Source organism: Anomalospiza imberbis, chromosome 4 (assembly GCF_031753505.1).
Source record: "Anomalospiza imberbis isolate Cuckoo-Finch-1a 21T00152 chromosome 4, ASM3175350v1, whole genome shotgun sequence".
Classification (NCBI taxonomy): Eukaryota; Metazoa; Chordata; class Aves; order Passeriformes; family Viduidae; genus Anomalospiza; species Anomalospiza imberbis.
In genome coordinates, this window is record NC_089684.1 from 13,024,842 (window position 1) to 13,041,126 (window position 16,285).

Below are 16,285 nucleotides of genomic sequence, written 5' to 3' on the forward strand. Positions count from 1 at the left end.
GATGACTGGCCTACAGCTGGACTTGGTACTTCTGATCCACAGTGCTTTGAGCTCAACACTATGGACAGTTTTCACTGTTGATCTCTCTTGATTTTAGATGGAAAACTTGATTAATACTAGCTGTTGGTGTGAGCAAGGTTTTTTAAACATACATAGAAATGCAGTAGTCTCTGTATAAACACTTTGCAGAAGGCAATAATGTGTTAACATAATTAATCTAAAAAGCCAACCAACAAGTACAGAAATCTATTTTCCTTATTTCTGAGGCTCATGGGAAACATTAACATCTGCTTCATCTGGCTCTGGATAATCCACTGATCTTCCAGTGTCCTCTTGTTTTCACGTCAGGACAAGGTGGAAAGACAGGAACCCTTCTAGTTGCTCTGTCTACATGTGGAAACCTGAGATCAGCAGGGTTAGTGTCATCAGAAGGGTAATTTTAAAAAAATTTGGCAATATGCAAGTGAGAAAGATGCCAAACATACCAAGCGGGGAAATAAATGCATCTGTGGCAAGGTGCTGGGCTGTCACAGATGGCTTTTAGTCATTGTTATTCTAAGGTTAAAACCAATGTGGAATCTTCAAGTATGTGAGAGATAAGGAACAGGGTGATGCTGCTTTGCATATGAAAGATCACAGGATGAATATGAAAATAACCTTCTCTCACATTTGATCCTTAGTGCTAACTGTTGAGCTAGAGATGCTCTGTGACAAAAAATTCTGATTTACAAGTTTTATGTATGCTAATAAGTGGATGGGTATGATGTTTTCATAATTCCATTAGGTCCCTTTCCCTGTTAGCATCATATTCGTGTAATCCAGTTGAGTTCTTGTCATTTCATCATGTTCTCTTTTGATTTGGGGTGTAGGAAACACAAATGTTGTGGCATGTAAGTCATCTGATCTAACAGAATAGAGCAAACTGAATGGGATGTAGTTTAATTTATTAAAAGAAAGTATTGCAAGTTCTTTAATCTTAACCTTATATTTTTTGTGACAATCATGTATTTGGAAGGTGGGACAGTTTTCATAATCATGTGTGTGCTTTTCATCTGCAGGAAAAGTAGGGAGAAGAGTTTTTCTTTGGAAGCTTCTAGCAGGGTCCGAGGATCCAACACTGCATTTAGTAAATGTAGATTCATTTCTAGAAATTATGCTTCTTTGAGAGATACAATGTGTGCCTGAATTTTGTATATCAGTCAATAGTAATCTGTATCACATTAAAGATTTCAAACACAGCACAGAATGCCTCTAACCAGAGTTCTATATATTCCCTTTTCCTTAAGGGCTAAGCTGTGGAACCTCATGCAGAAATCCAGTATATCTGCTTTTCATTATGAGACTGTAGTTAAGTGACTTAAAGGTCATGGCATGGTTTGTTTTTGCCATCTGTCAAGCTCTGGAGAAAGGTTTCTGATTGTGTCTTTTGTGGTCATGGTAGCTATGATGAATGCATCTATGGAAGGTGAATCCATAAATGCTGTAACTTGGGTCCTGTTTATTAACTTGTGGTTTAGAAATTTTTAAGGATTTTTCTTTGTCATTTTTGGAATTTGGAAAGAGGAAACCTGATTGCACTTGGGTCACCTTCCTTATTTAAAACTGTTTGAATTGTAGTGAAAATTGCATGTTGAAATTCTCAGAATAATGACTTTTGCTGTGATTCCAAGTCCTATACCTTCATTCTCTTACAATATTCTCATTGTGGCTGAAAGTTTGCAGTTCAGCAAATAAAATATCCAGTCTTCAAAAAGAGACAGTTGTTTGAGTGTGTCTTGGCCCCTGCCAGTCTTTTAGTGAAAATTTGTGGCAAAATTTCTGCACAAACCTTGAAATATTTTGCCAACTTTGAGCCTTTGGGCATTTATTGAATGTGAGGTCACCACTCACAGTGTGGTCTTGCAAAATGGTAACTATGGCAACTGCAGAATAGTGGAATGGGGAGTAAGCAGGGAGGTTTATGTGAAAGAAGTAATATCCTTGGACATAGAAAACATCCTTAGAGAGCCTCCTCAGATGAAGATGACATGGGCATTTTTTTGGTGTGAAGTTCTTTTGTTTTCTAGTGCTAAACAAGACTTCTGATGAGTAGTTATCTTCTAAGTTTATTTTAATTGGTACTTCAGGTTTTAAAGATAGGTTTAGCTTGTATTTCCTCATAATATAAAACTTGTGAATTACTCTTAGGTATTACTCTTAAGGTGTTAAAGGCATTAACACCTTAATTAAATCCAGGAGAAACCAAAGCTATGAAAATATGTGCCCTAAAATTTTGGTGTCTCTCTTAGTTTAATGAAAAAAAGAAGGAAAAATGGCTTTTAAATTTTGACAAAAAATTTATGGAATAACTGTAGGTGAATGTTAAAGTTACCTAAACAGGCATGTACACAGACAATGCTGTGCAGTGTTTTGATTTAAAGCCTGTGGGAACAGAAAATGATTGGTGTTTATCAAGGCATTCTAAGCTGTGTTACTTGCAAATGCTCTCATTGGATTCTGCAACACTTGCAAGTCTGCTGGGAGCACCTATGCCTCTTTACACTCTATGAAATCTCCAGCTTTTCTGATTTGTTGTGATTGCAGTTTTTGTTTGGTTGGTTTTTGGTTTTGTTTTGGGTTGTTTTTGTAATTCTATTTTAGTGATACTATTCAGGCCTGGATTTGATCTCCTGTGATTTTTACCATCAGTGCTGCCTCCTGTTACGAGTTCTTTGCATCTGGAAGACTGGGTGGGAAAAGGACCTGTATATCTTCTCCTAAGATTTCAGTTCATAGAGTATTCTATCAATATATACAGAAGAACTTTGTTCTGTAGCCGATTGGGTGAAATTGTGCAGTCACTGCTAATGTTCTGTTAAGGACATCCCTGCCTTCCTCAATGTGCTCATAGTGTTTTGAAGAAAAGGTGAGCCTCTGTCAGTTCTTCTTTGAAAAGCAGAACCAAGAGTACTTTGACTTTGAAAGAAGCACTTTATGCATCTTTCTTCCAGAGCTGAACTCCTGGAAACTGTTAGTGTTGCGTTATGCTGTGACATCTAGAATGTGCTGTCATTCTGATGTAGAGCAGGGCCAAGCTGATGATCACAGAATCATTGGACAAGCTAGGTGTAGGAGCCATGATGACGTGACTTTGTCCTCTGTAGTGACAGAGAAAGCGCGACCTTTAATCTTCTCTTGTGTCATCCTTATCATTAAATATACATGGGGTGAAATCTTTGCTCTAGTGAAGGTTATGGTAGTTTTGCTGTTAACTTCAGTGGAGTCAGAGTTTTGCAAGTTGAGTCTTAAGAGGGAAAAAGAATAAGGTTTAGATTCAGGTATCTCATGAAGTTTATTTTTTTAAATTCTATTGAATGCAAGCATGAGTTCATTTTGCAAAAGTGGTCTCTTAAAAATAATCCTGCAGTCTTTCTTTACCCTACAACCACAGCCTTGCCATTCTTGCTTGTTGCTTGTTACCAGAAGGGCTATGGCGGGATGTGGAGCTAGAATGCAGAAATAAAATACCAGTATGGATAATTTTCTCTTATTAGGGGATATTCTCCTCTTCCCCAGCCCAAATATGCACACTCTTGCCATGGCAGATATTTTGGCTTTGAATAATATTTGATTCTTATATAATGCAGAAGTAAATGGAATTGGAAAAATCAGCAGAGGATGAACTAACAGTAAAATAGATGAGGAGGCAATGAAAATTTTCAGTTAAGGAATACAGTATCCAGTACAAAGACTCAAGGAATTTATTTTTCAATTAATGGTTAGTGGAATATATTCCTACACTTTCAGATTCCAGCTGTGGAGTATATACCAATTGCTTACAAAAAATTTGCCTCCTTCTGGTTACCAAGTGTACCCTCTTGTAATTAGGATTCAAGCAAACAGTGATAATGTCATTGGTTGAGTTTATCTCTAACCAGTGTCAAGACTGAGCTGGCATTTGTAGTTGTTTAGTGCTGTTGTGACTAATAACAACATACAAATAGGATGCAGAATAGAGCTTATCCTAGTCTTCTGAACTATCTAGTTTGAGGCAGTAGTTTGTAATTCCTGATGGTAACCTAGTTTTAAAATTAATTTTGAATTTATCTTTTGATGTCCTTTTAATCTTTTGGTTTCTTTTGCTGTTATGTATAAAGCATAGATACGCAGAAATTGCTTTTAAAATAAATGCTTGTCACCAACAATCTTTTTCTTAATCACAATTTTTTTTTTTAATCTTTGGCTTTGATTATGGTAGTATTGAATCCCAGATTGAAACCAGCTAATGGATTTTGCAGACAAAAAGCATAGTTACTATGGCTACACAGCACCCTGAAAGCTTAAAGGACAAAGCATAAATGAACACGGTCCTGGCTGCTTAGCCATTTGCAGAATAGATTGTAATAACTTAAAAGTCTTTATTACAGCCTTTCAGATTTTCAGAAAAAGCAGGATGTTAGTCCTCTAAGAATTTCTATTTTATTTTTAGATTAAATCATAACTTTTGAAGTAGCATATTTGGAAAATATTTTTCAAAACATGCTCTGCTTTGTAGCCAGTTCATCTCACATGTATCACAGGCAGTAAGTAAGTAGCATGTGATGAAATTTACTGTCACTGGTCATTTCATCACTGATGTTTTTACTATGGTATTTTAAAATGAGTCAAAATCTAATCCTCCTATGGACAGGTAAACACAAAGTATGTGTGGTTTGATGACAACTTAATGTTCTTTTTATAGTTTTCACTGTAATTTTGGCTGAAATATTTTTAACTTTGATTTCCTTACAAACCAAGAAAACCGACCTACATATTTAAGAGAAACAGTCTGTATACAGTAAAGAATAATAAAACCCATTCATGGTTAGGCTTACACAATTAAGGATTGAATTAGCGGTTTTTAGGATGACCCTAGTGACTGATGGAATCAGTACTACTACCTGTCTTTGCTTGGAAAATAAAACACATTAGAATCATAAACATGTCACTCATAAATCCACAGGCTTATTTCAATGGCCTTTTAAAAATGCAGAATAAAAGTTTTTAGAGTGGAATGACAAAATGCATCTATTGTTCATCACAAATAGTTAGAAGTTCTGTCCACAGATAATTGTAGGCAGTGTACTTTGGCTGATGGGTAGTAAACCACAGGAAAGGTAGCAGCTGAGCATACTGGTGGTTTTGTAAAGGCATATTTATGTGCTCTTATTTGCATGCAGAGGGCTCTTGTATTTGTATTTTGGATTTATACCTCCAGCAATATTTGCATATATTCAAGTGGACTGACTTGCTGCATCTACAACAGAGCAGCTGAATTGTCCTCCTATTGTAGGTCTGCCCTGAGCTCTGTAGAAATGCCGTGTTTTGCTTCATTAGTCCATGGTGTCATTTATGTCTAAAACATGTAAAGAAGCCTTTCTAACTAAAAATAGCCGAATCATTGTAGTGAATTTCACCACAGAGACCAGAAATCTAGACTAATCTGCAAAACGTGTTTGGGCCAAATTCCAAGGTGAGCAGATGAGTGTGCCTGGAAAACCCAAGAATAACCCAAGGAAATGATAGGGAAAAGTAGGGTGATTAAATCCCAGCTGGCAACTGATTAGCAGGCAGCCACTTAACCCACTCTCTGCCTCTACCCTCCAGTGCGGAGGAGAATCAGGAAAAAAAAGTAGGGTTTGTGGGTTTAATAATTGAATTAATAATTGAAACAAAATAAAATATAATAATGATCCTAATAATAAAAATAAGATTAGTAATGAAAAGGAGGGAATGGACTGATTTTATGAATAAAACCCAAGAGAAACAAGTAATGCATGACCCAACTTCTCACCCCCTGCTCATGGATTCCCAACCCTTCTGAAAGTAGTGATCAGCCCCTTCCAGCCAGCTTCCTCCAGTTTATATACTGGGGATCTTATATAGGAGTGACATTCTGGGGTATGGAATTTTCCTTTGGCCATTTGGGGCCAGCTGTCCCATCTGTGCTCCCTCACAGCTTCATGTGCACCTTCTCACTGGCAGAGCACAAGACAGTCAGAAGTCCTTGATTTGGGGTAAGCACTGCTGAGCAGCAACCAAAAACAGGAGCTTGTCAGAAACATTATTCCGTATTGAATCCAAAACACAGCACTGTACCAGCTCCTAAGGACACTATTAACTTTATCCCAGCCATAACCGGGACAGGACGGGATGCTGATGGAAAATTATTGTGGGAATTTAATCCTGTTGTTTATTATGGATCTGACATTGCTAAATTGTAGGAGTTCTTAAAGTAGCTCTAGGCTATAAACACTACCATAAACTAAAGTGGTGTGATGTAGAAGTGGCCCAGAAGGTCTGATTATTTTTCAGATCTCCACGGGGCTTGTTCCTAGCTGATCCTGGTTGTGGTCAGACAAATCTAAAATAAAAGATATCAGACTTAGAAATTCAGTAGGCTACTTTTCCTAAGTCTGAACATTTATTCCTTAATGTATAGTTTGAATGATGCTTCTGTTGCACTTTCATGCAGAATCAGTGTGCTCAGGACTAGGGTGATATTTACTGACGAGTTTGGGATTTTTTGATGCTTACTTTAAGAGAGTTTTTCAGAAGAACTTCACTTAAAAATGTATGTTTCTTCCATGTCTTAATTTAGGGAGAATGGGTTCTCAAGATAGAATCTCAGGTAAAATAGGAGTTAGTGTTATGAAATCAGTGTTATTAGTTTATCTTGCATGAAAATGTATTGAGAAATTTTCCTCATACTTATATTTATTTGAGCATTATAAATATGAGGATGTAAAAATTAGAGGGGCTGGCTAGTAATAATTTGTAGGTGATGATATCTATCAGAAGTTGTCCCACAGTAAGCAGCCATTGTGGTCTTTTCATTCCAAAACTTACCTTTCAACATATTATTTCCTTATTCTTTAAAGCTTTTGCACAATTTGTTTTGCTACATGTAACATATCAATTTTGAAATTTCAATCAAGTAAAAATTACTATCAGATTGACAGGGTTTTTAAATAACATATATCTTCCACCTTGCCTTAGATGATTTAAATGTAATGCTCTTGAAAAATGAAGTTATTAAAACAATAAAATAAAAAATAAATGCTTGAAGAGAGGGGCTTATTCATGGGTATTTATTTCATTCATGTGGATTTTTTTTTTTTTTTTGCTTGAAGAAATATTCCATTTATTATTTACTTAAATACTGCAGAAAAATATGCTGTTTGAAATTCAGGAGTGGATCAGTTAGGAGGGCTTTGACAGAAGACTGAGACTATGTGATATTTGGTGTTGCCATGGGAAACTGCTTTGCAAGAACATTTGCAGAGCAGATGGACCAAGATAAATAAAACAGATACAGGTATTGAATAGAATTTGTTTAATGCTCTGTGAAAAAAATAGGAAAACAGGAACTTAAATCTATATAACATAGTTCTTTGATTTGCCTTTTTTTTAATGGGTATGCTGTTTGATATGAATAGTTCCATAGTGGAAGTTTCCTATAAATTTTGTTTTTAAGAAATCAAAGAAAATACCAGGTTTATCTGCCGCATCTTCTGTGTAACACAAAATCTATAGTGTCCTTACTTTGTGCCATAATCCGCTACCGTTTTGGGCTAGTCTCTGAAGTTACATTTAAGTACAGAAACACTACAAAATGAAAAATCTTTCTATTTCAGATGTTATAATTTCGTTAGCTTCAGATACTCTTGACTACTGGCAGCTCTTCTATAACCTTATAAACCAGCTTTTATCCTTGATTTAAGAAATAAAAGATAAGACTAATACTTTGTTTAAGAGCTAGTATGTCTTTGTAATCATGTTTGATTGCACACAAGTTTGTTTCCATAGCAACATGAACACAAAAGATGCCCATGTGACTATCTGCATATAGCGTGCCTTTGTATGAGTACCTGTGTGCAGAAATACACTGTATTTCTGTTTAACTTGTGTTCTTTGTTCTGCCTGGCTACGAATAAAATAGTCATGTGCTGTTTACTTTTTCTCTGAGGAAATAGGTAATTAGAAAATTTAAAATATAATTAGTAGTCATATCTTTTCAACAACTCAAATTCAAACTGGCAGAATGAAAAAGCTTAGGGAAAAATAAAAGCTTTGTCTGATCCCTTGAAGATGTATGATTTCAACTGCTAAAGGATTTTTTTTCCTCGAAGTAATATGTTGATTATGAAATACTTGGATTTTCTACAGTCTAGTTGTGCATCTCTTCTTCATGACTTATAAAACTTATTCCACTGGTTGATGTCTCCACATAAGTGGACCAATTCTTTGGGAGATGCTCTCATAAACCTATTAATGCTTACAGAAGTGTTGGTGTTTTCATTTAGCATAGAATGCCATGAAATTCTATTCCACTGAACACCATGCAGGTGATTCACATTTTTAGTGTGCATGTTAGCCAACTATTTGGAGTGGTCAGAGCAAAGTTTGTTGGCTTTTCTGTATACCTTTCCATTATGAAAGGAAATACATCTGATGCATTTGTTATTAATACATTTTAAATATCAGATGTGAATACCTACCTGAAGTTCTGTGTTTATTTATGTTCTGCTTTCTCATGGGAAACTAGGAGCGTTAGCAGCAGGAATTATTGGGGAAAATGTTTATCTTTCACAATGACAGAATCACAGAATTGTTAGGGTTGAAAGCGACCTCTGGAGATCATCTGGTCCAACCCCCATGCCAAGGCAGAGTCAGCTAGAGCAGGTAACACAGGAACACATCCAGCTGGGTTTTGAATATTTGCAGAGAGAGACAATTAATTGGATCAGAGCATCCGAATTTCTCCTGTTGCTTTTAATCTGTTTTTAAAATCTTGCCATCAATATCCAGGAGTCCAAAAGACATGTTGACATCCATTAGGGTTAGAGTTCCTATCTATTTCTAGCTTTCAGCTATAACCTTTTTAAGCCTTTTTACACTATCTAAAGCACAATGAAGTTGATTGTACATTTTTTTCCCCATGCATTGTGGAGAAGAAATTTCATGGGTGATTAATTTAACCTCTTTTCAATTTATTTTAAGCAGAGACCAGTTAAATAAATCACTTTCCAGAATCATAGAATTGTTGTGGTTGGAAGGGACTTCTGGAGACTGGCTAGCCCTTTGGTCAGAGCGGGGTCACAGGGTCACCTAGCATATATTGCCCAGGACTGTGCCCTGTGGGGTTTTGAATATCTGCATGGATGGAGATGCATCTTGGGGAACCTGTGCTATTGGTTGACCACCATCCTAGGAAAAAAAAAAATCATTATGTTTAAATGGGCTATCTTGTGTTTAATTTGTGCCTGTTGCCCCTTGTCCTTTCACTTAATACACTGAGTTCTGCCTTCCTTATTCTGCCACTGATCAGGTATCTATAAGCATAGGACAGATCCCATTGAGCCTTCTCTTCTCAAGGCCCCCACCTCTCACAGCCTCTCCTCATACAAAAAGTGCTCCAGTCCTTTACTTACCTCCATAAACTTTAGCTGGCCTTGCTGCAGTAACTCTTTGGCTTTCTTGGGCCCAGTTCTGGGCCACCCACTACAGCATTCAGGATGGCTTGCCAGTGCTGAGCAGAGAGGAAGGATGACCTCCCTCACTGTGTGGGTTGATGCTCTTCCTTGTGCAGCATGGGTTGCTGTGGAACCTCTTTGCTGTGAGTGTGTGCTGCTGGCTCAGGGCCAGCTTGTTGTCCCTTGGGTCCTTTCTGCCACTATGCACGGGATTATTCTTGCCAAGTGCAGCACTTCACCTTTTCCCTGTATTGACCTTCATGAGGTTACTCTTGGCCCATTTCTCAGCCCTGTCAAGGTTTTTCTGAATGGCAGGAAAACCCTCTGTATCAGCTACTCTTAGTTTTGTGGTATCTATGCCTTCTGTCTCAACTTGCAAGTTATTGATGAGTTGCTGAGCAGTACTGGCTTTTGTATTGACACTTGGTGTGTGCCTTTGATGACTAGCCTCTGGTGAACTTGGTGCTCCTGATCCACAACCTTTTTTTGGCCATCAATTCAGTCACTTTTCTGTTTGCCTTACTCTCCATTCATCTATTTTGTGTTTCATCAGTTTTTCAGGGAGAAGACAATGCAGGGCTGTGACAGAAACATTATTAGTCAAGATAAGCAATATTCAGTGTTCTATCCTTGTCCACTGGGTCACACTGCTCATTGTGAAAGGCTATCAGGTTGGTCAGGCACAATTTCCCCTCCATGTATTCATGCTTACCGTGTCCAAATACGTTCTCATTCCTCCTCTGTTTGGCAATGGCTTTCAGGTTTATTTTCTCCATTCCTTTCCTGGGAGTCAAGGTGAGTCTGGGACTGAATTTCTTGAAGTAGAGGTGATAATTATTCTCTTCCAGTCCTCAGAGTTTCCTTCTCTCACCTTGCTCTGTTATCCTTTTTGATCTTTCAGTGACTGAGTGCTGTCACAATGCCATAACCCAACCCTCAATATGTGTGACGCATCTCATTATGGCCCATTAAATGAACTGTGTGCGTCCAGTTTGTTTAAATGCTTCCCAACCTGTCTCTCCTTCACTGAGAGGAAATCTGCCTTGCTCCAGGCTTTCCTATGGTTTTCAGGGACCTGGGATAGCTGAGGGATGGTTTTATCAGTGAAGAGTGAGATGAAGAGGGCATTCAGTGTATTGGCCTTCTTCATAACTTTTGTGACTGGTCTCCATCAGGAGATATCTTTTCATTCATATCTTGTGACAGGGAGACTATTGTTCATAGCCTTCCTTATGTTGCACAGCAGTAGCAGAAACCTTTACTTTTCAAGTTTATATGAGCTCTCTACCCATGTCTGTGATCCCAGTAAAGTTGAAATTCTTCAACTGCATGCAGACCTCTTAATTTGTCCTGTTTGCTCTGCTGTATACATTAGCAAACAGGCTATTTAAAGAGGCATAAAAGCATGTTTTTTTCCCAGAAAGGATAGAACACCTTTACCATAATTCTGCCTGGAAGGCATTTCCCTATTTACATGTACACAGTTGGGGTGGGACCCCTACAGCCCTGGTTTTTTGCTTACAGAGTTCTTCCTGTTGACAGTACCCCATACCCATACAAGCAAACTTGCCAGCCTGGTCCTTTACTTCTTCTCTTGATTGCTGGTCATGCTCTTCTACTCCTGTTATTCCTAGTTTGAATTCTCATTACTGGATTGGCCAGTCTGTTGGCAAAATGTTTTTATCCATCTATGTGGGCAGCATTTCTGCTAAACCATCCTCTGTTCTTGTAGAACATCCCGTGATCATTTAAAATCTAAAACCCTGTGGCCCATATCAATTGCACAGCAAATTCTTATGGGATCTGTTGCTTCCTTTTTCAGCCTTCTGCCTTTTTGGAAGGATTGAGGAGAAAACTGCCTGGGGTCTCCATGCACTTGACCCCACCCCCCCCACATAATCAGCAGCATAATCAGTGCTTGATGCTTTCTTCATTGCCTCTGGCATCATCTTCGGTGCTCATATGGAAGAGGAGCAGAGGGTCATAGTCTGCTGCAGCCTTTTGCAGTGTCCTGATCTGAGTCTCCAGCAGGCTGCAAACTTCCCCAAGCAGCAGCTGTGGGATTCACTGCCCCCCAGGATGGAGCTTTCTGCTGCAAATACCCACCACAGGTGCCTGTGCACATCCATTCTTTCGCTGGCACGAGTCCCTTGCAGGACTTGTACTTGATATTCTTATGAGATAATGATTACAGTCAAGTGTTTCATGTATTTTACTCTTTGTATTGGGAGCAAATATGTATTAAAAACATTGCTGGAGTGCTAATTACATGTTTTGGCTTTTTTTTTTTTTTTTTTGGTTTGTTTTTTTTAAGCTTTGTGTATTTTTGACTATTATCCTGCCAAAGCCGTATGGGTTAGCTGGCTATGCAAAGGCTTTTTGTACAAGTGTGATTAATAGAGGGAAAATCATGTGTGGTTTCCCTGTGATCAGGAAGGTCAAGGACTAATCTCAAATCATTCTGAAAGTCTACAGAAAGAATAATGGATATCAGCATCTGGTACAGGATTTGATAAAAATTATTTAAGATTACCTTACAAGTCCAAAATTTTTACTTTAGGTTATGCCTTTTGGAAGACACCACCCTAAAAAGTTTTCCCAAATCTTGCTTCATAACCTGTTTTAAGGCAATGAAATAGATGCTATTTTAACATTGCAACTGTTCTCACATGTGTCTTGTTTCTATTTTTTCTAGGAAATGAACCCAGAAAGTAATGTGAAAGGTCATGTGAAGCTCTGTCATAGCAGAAATTTTCTAAAAGATTGCTTTACCTGTAAGTTCTTTTCTGTTGTTAAATATTAATTTATATCATACTGTGGTGGGAAAAAAGACTTTATTTTGGCATTTTGACTTGCAGCTTAATTGTGAAGAAAACCTTTCCAAATGCGTTATGTGGTAACGTGCTGTTATTCACTTTCTGTATTTTAGTAAAGCCCAAACAAACATTTTTCCTCTAAGTAAATAACTAAATCTCACATTTTCCCTAAAATCTGTTAAGGTTTAGAATCCAATGAGCAAGATTTTCGTGCTGTTTCATTACAGATTATACATCCACTGTGATGCATGCTAAACTGCAATTACTTGTTTTTTAGAAATCATTTTAAAAGTGGTGGGTAGAAATTGTTCAAACTTGTGTGAGAGTATGAAACCACCACTAAAAGTTCTTTGCAAAGATTTCATGTGCGGGTGCCTGCTGTGACTGAGACGCCTTTGGGATTCAGAGTTATTAAATTATATGATAGTGCCCTTTACAATTGTGTCACTTTTGGCAAAGAATTTTCTTCAAGCTAAAATGAACTCATTTAATTTTGTATATATCTCACAATAAACTCCACCTATGGATTTAAACTGTGGGTTTCATCTTAAGTCTAATTGTTGACATCAAAATACTTAAATTGGGAGATATGAACTTGCTCTCCTAGCAAAATTGCAAGAAAAATACTAAAAGATCCATTTTACACAAGAAACCAAAAACATTAGGCTTGATTTTGGCAAATTCCTGTGGGTGGTGGTAGAGCTTAGAACAGAATACCTAAGTTCTTAGTCCCTGTCAAAAGGTATAATTTGAAAATATGTAAATATGCCAAAAAAGTATACTCTGAAGGAGATTGGGAGTTTGCAAGCTACAATTTCAGCAGTATGTTAATTTTTCCATTTTGGTTGCAATTATCATAGTTGAACTACGCATCACCTAGATAGCAAGTTCTTGAAAATTATGAAGGGGAAAGCACTACTGGAAAATGTATCAAAACTGATAGTAGGTGTTTAATTCTTTAAAAATAATAATTTCAGATTTTTTTCATTATCTAGCACTCTATTTTAAAGTAGCAGTGATGCCTATACATGGGTAGCATAGGTAATTTTGTTTGACATAAAATTTTCAACCAAATAAAAAATTGCAGACACTGGCCCTCCACATTCCAAACTCCTTATGAAAATAAGAAAATCTCCTGATATTTATTTGATTTTCTTCAAAGTGTACTTCTTTGTCTGAGTATTTCTTTACTACTCTGATGTAACTCGAGACAACTATAAAGTAAGTGCCAATGCAAACAAATCTGTTAGAAATTAAAATCTTAATTCTGCACTTTGATTTGTGAAGTTGAAACTGAATGTTATTGTCTTTATTATATAAATATTCACACAGTACTGGTGCAACTTCAGCAATTGTCCTGTGTTATCCTAAGTGCATTAAAATTACTCCAACATTGGAGTATTTCTTTTGGTTTTGTCATCTTTGACAGGTGGGCTATTTCAGGGTAATTCAAGGAGACTTTTACAATTAGTCAAGGAAGAGAGAAGAAAAAGTGCTCCTCTGATAATGCTGTCTTAATAACTGAATTAGTCAGATTTTCAGTATTATTTGATAGGTTTAATTACTTAGTAATAGTCAGGTGGATTTCCAGAATCATAACAGTAGCCTTAAAAGAACACAAATGATAAGAGAAAAGATTGAGGTAGAATAGGCTAATTTATTTCAATTTTGTCTTCTCTTTCAATTAATTGCTCTTGTTATATTCTTCATGTCTCCCTGAGAAATCCTGGTATTTTGTGTCCACATGTATATGTATGCATGTGGGTGGGTGTGTATCCATTAGAGATATTTATATTCAGTGAAGATAAGACAACAGTTGGGACAAAAGTACAGAAGTGACTTGGAAAAATCATAGGTGAGAACATGGAGAAAAGTCCTTGACAGGATGCAAACGCTGTGTTGTATTACACACTGAGCAGTAAAGTACATTTACAGCCTTCCAGATAACAAATGCATTGTTTGGAATCCTACAAACATGCTGATTTTAATAGTGTGACTGCATTTGAGGACAAAATAGAAGAAAAAAAAATTTCCTTATCTAAAATATTTGAAACATTGTCTATTGCTATATAGTTATGGACAATTCGGAAGTCTGGTTAAAGAGCTGGCAATATCCAATAATATTTCTTACTCTAGACTGCAATTGACTTTATACTTCACATACTCAACCGTTGTATTGGTATAAACAGAAAAGAACAACATTGGGAAGAAAAGGATGTTGTTGTTATTATAATCATTTTATAAGTACAGGTTGCTGCAAGACAGAGAACTCTAGCATTTCTAACCATTACATAGTTCCAGCTTATTTGTATTTTTGCTAGAAATAATTCCGTACTGCTAATTTTTATATTGATTCGAAGCTTTTCTGTTATACATTTAATGAACCTGTGAGTATTCTGAATTAATCAGTATTGTAAAACTAGCTGTCATGATACATAGACAAGCAACAGCATAACTCATTGAGATCTGTAGATTGTGGTGGCAATTAATTATGATCAGTTTTGTAATTGTTATATTTTTCTTCCCAAAGGAGTTTCCATTTATTATTTCTATTAATATTAGCTGGCTAACAGATTGTAACATTATAAAATAGTTAGGGTTGGAAGAGACCATAAAGATCATCTCATGACAGCTTCCACTGGACCAGGTTTCTCAGAGCCCCATCCAGCCTGGGCTTGAACACCTTCAGGGATGGGGCATTTACAGCTTCACTGTGCAACCTGTTCCAGTGCCTTCCTAGCTCCGAATAAAAGATTTCGTCCTAATATCCAAGCTAAATCTCCCCTCTTTTAGTTTAAAACTCTTCCCACTTGTCTTACCATTTTCCACTTGTAAAAAGTTACTTTCCCTCTCTTTTATAAGCTCCCTTTAAGTACTGAAAGGCCACAAGTAAGAAAATAAGGACCTTTGTCTACCTTCCCCCCCCCCCCCACAACTGGATTGTTCTGTGTTCAACTAGATACTATCAACATAATATTTTAGTCCTGTGCTTATAAAAGATCAAAATTATACCCACCATAATATGTTCTGTGTAAAATAAGGAGCAGCACAAAGTCTACTGCTATATGATTATTGAAGAACAAGAACTTCTAGATATAAACCAGAAGTTCTTAATAGGATAGCCATTTACCTTGACAGAAATTTAAGAGTAGAAATGTTCTCTTTACACAGTAAATTATTCCCATTTAGGAAAGGTATGTTTGCTGATGCACAGCAACAAGTGTTCCTCATTTTCTTTGAGTAATTCCCTTTCTGGATTTTCGAGAACTTAGCTTTTTCTCCTATTCTACTCATTCCCTCTGGAAAAAAATATTTGGAGTATCTTCTCTTGATTCACAGCTACAGGGCTGGGTCAATTATTTGGAGATCTTGGTGAGAGTCCAGTGCAAGTGCATCAAAAGGAAAGACTAAAAAAAACCCAAAAACACACTACCAAAATCCGTAGCAAGAATTAAAGCACTATCTATGGGAACTGGTGAACACTAAGACAGACTTTTTTGCTGTAGACAATTCCTATACTCTAAGAGCACATTAATTTTCAAGGAGTGCCATGCACAGCTCTAATTTAGATTTCACTGATCACCTGGGAGTGAATCTTCCACTGCTTTCCCCATGCCTGCTCTTGTCTTTCTGAACTGAACTTAGACTTGAACTTCAGTATCAGGTGTTACCTGGCATATGTTTTCATGTCAGCTTCTGTCAATATATTCACAGAAATACGAGTTTCAATTGTAGCATTTCTGCATACTGTAAGCACCTTCCTGATCATAAATTTATACAAACCTGAATTGCAGAGTAAGGAGAATAGAATTATTGCAAAGGTCTTTCATGTTTTGCTTCATTACATATTATGTAGATTTTTTTAATAAGGGGTATACTGAGCAATATAAATAGATATATCTGAACTGATGACAACAAGAAATACAACAGCTGTCCCTGTTGTTGCTTGTTAATTTACTGTGCTGAGGTGTAATT

General features: G+C 36.9%; 1 protein-coding gene across 5 annotated transcripts in view; it reads left to right on the forward strand.

The window, feature by feature from the left end:
- Positions 1-16,285, forward strand: part of MARCHF1 (membrane associated ring-CH-type finger 1) — a 223,406-nt gene that overhangs the window by 62,133 nt on the left and 144,988 nt on the right. For 4 of the 5 annotated variants that reach the window (XM_068187157.1, XM_068187158.1, XM_068187163.1 and 1 more), the window contains exon 2: positions 12,190-12,268. The exons of the other annotated variant lie outside the window; for it this stretch is intronic. The gene's annotated coding sequence lies outside the window, so the exon portion shown is untranslated. The remainder of the gene's footprint in view (positions 1-12,189; positions 12,269-16,285) is intronic. 5 annotated transcript variants of the gene reach the window in all.